Below are 2,154 nucleotides of genomic sequence, written 5' to 3'. Positions count from 1 at the left end.
TCTACTGCTGTGACTATGAATGATGGTCTGATCTCACATTCCCGTCTAATATTGAATTTGTTTAGCAGGTGACTGAAGAGGATCTGGGAGGATGAATTCCGGAGAGCGAATTTGTGGATCGGGTGGATTAAAAAATTGTGAATTGGTGAAATTGGAGGAGCAGAAATGAGAAGGAAAAATAGGAATTAATTGAAACATTTGTATTTGTTGTACAGACCGAAATTGATTGTAACAGGAAACTGTAGGGGAAAAAATTGTTTATTATATCTTATTATTGTATCTCTTTATTTCTGATTATACCATGTATGTGTAATTTATATATGTCCGATTACGGATTGATAAGTATACTGTGTGAGATAGCAGCCTGATGTATTTAGGCAGCATAGATAAATAAAGTATTTCTCTCTCTCCAGTTGGATCTTTTGAGTTTGTCTTTCGATATTTTGAGTTTATCTATGTTTTGACTGGACCTTCCTCAAATTTTAAGCTATGAAGGAATTAGATCCAAGTCTAGGTTATAAGGGTTCCGTGTCAGAAGGGGTTTAGTTAGAGAGAAAGTGATATTGAAGGAAACTAATATATTACAATAACTGGTGAGGGAGGAGGCCGAAAAGATTATAATAATGTTAGTTAGGTTAAGAAAAATTTAGATATGGTGGAAAAATTAGTCAACTGGTGAGATGTGTAGATGATGTAGTGAGGGTCGCCATTTGTGTTAGTAGAAGACGTGGAAAGATTCTTACTGGGTACTTGCCTTCTGCCCCACCTGATGGATGGTGTGCCGCTGCTGCTCAACATAGAAAGGCGGCCAGTCTCTGCGCTGCGCCATCTAACACGCTCGGTACCAGCTTCTTAGCCAGATATCTCTTAGTTGGCCGTGGTAACAAAAAGAAGACGCTTACTGCCCATTCAACAGGATGCCACCAGTCAGACGTTCGTCATCTTGAATTCTGATTCTCAGCTTACTCCCAAGGTGGTGCTGAGGTTACGTGACTATCATGTGACTATATGGCGCCCCCCTTTCTAGTCCTTATGAATATATATTTTAACGATAGACAAACTAAAAGACTGAAACTCCTGTGGACTGAACAGATCCTTTGAATGTATCTCTAACTAATAATGATCTCAAATACTATTTCTATGTCCTTTCTTGCAAGTTCATTGGTTAATTCATTCCCCTCGATTACTTCCTGTCCTGATTTCCACATTAAAGTAACCTTGTTGCCTTTAGTAAGCTGTTTTAGGATATCGAGGCAACTCTACAACGAAGATGATGTTATTTTGTAGGACTGGAATGCCCTATGTGATGATTGACTATTTGATATAATATAGATAGTTTTACCTTTAGGATTCTTCTTTACCTTTGTTCTTCCCGAGCCGCTATTTCTACGGTACGTTTGGAAGACCGTTAGGCAAGAATCCATAGGTAGGGTTCTTTTCCATTTTGGCAAAGGTGGTTTTGCCAGAATGGAAACTTTCAAATGAAAATATTCCAACTAATGAGATTTCCGCAGTACGATGAAGATCAATTGTTTTTAGGTAAATAATTAATTAATTCCAATATAAAAACAAGATTTATTTGACAACATAATATGAATTATCATCAATTACAATTTTTTTTTTTTATTTTTATTTTCTCAAATTTCCGGAAAACATCAAAAATAACATCCTTGGTGATAAAGTTTTAAAATACTGCACAAATGAAGAGTATTGTATCATTTTTATTTTATTAAGTAATACATTTTATTGAAATATTAATACGCTCTGCCACACACAAAGGTAATAAGAATTGGAGCTGTACACATTCAATCACACCATTCATACATAGGAAAGATAAATAAGAAAATAAATAAATAGAGTAAAATAAACTAAAGTAAAAAAATAACAGTAAGGAAATAAAATAAGGATGAATATAAAATTATATAGATAAATAATAGTTAAGTAAGTAAGCAACTGATGTTAAGAAAATTAAAATAAATCAATCAAATTAAAACAAAATAAATTATCCAAATTAACACTACTATACCTATACAATTTACATTCAATCCAGCAATCCACGAACCATCCACTTGTGAATGGCAAGGCAGTACTACGGGATCCCTACGCTTCACTCACAGTCGCATAACTGATAAGAGTATTATATAAAATATATAT

The sequence above is a fragment of the Halyomorpha halys genome, unplaced genomic scaffold (genome assembly GCF_000696795.3).
Source record: "Halyomorpha halys isolate HHAL.00 unplaced genomic scaffold, Hhal_1.1 Scaffold1630.1, whole genome shotgun sequence".
In the NCBI taxonomy this organism is placed as follows: domain Eukaryota; kingdom Metazoa; phylum Arthropoda; class Insecta; order Hemiptera; family Pentatomidae; genus Halyomorpha; species Halyomorpha halys.
The sequence above is the reverse complement of the archived record's forward strand: the minus strand, read 5'-3'. Positions refer to the sequence as shown.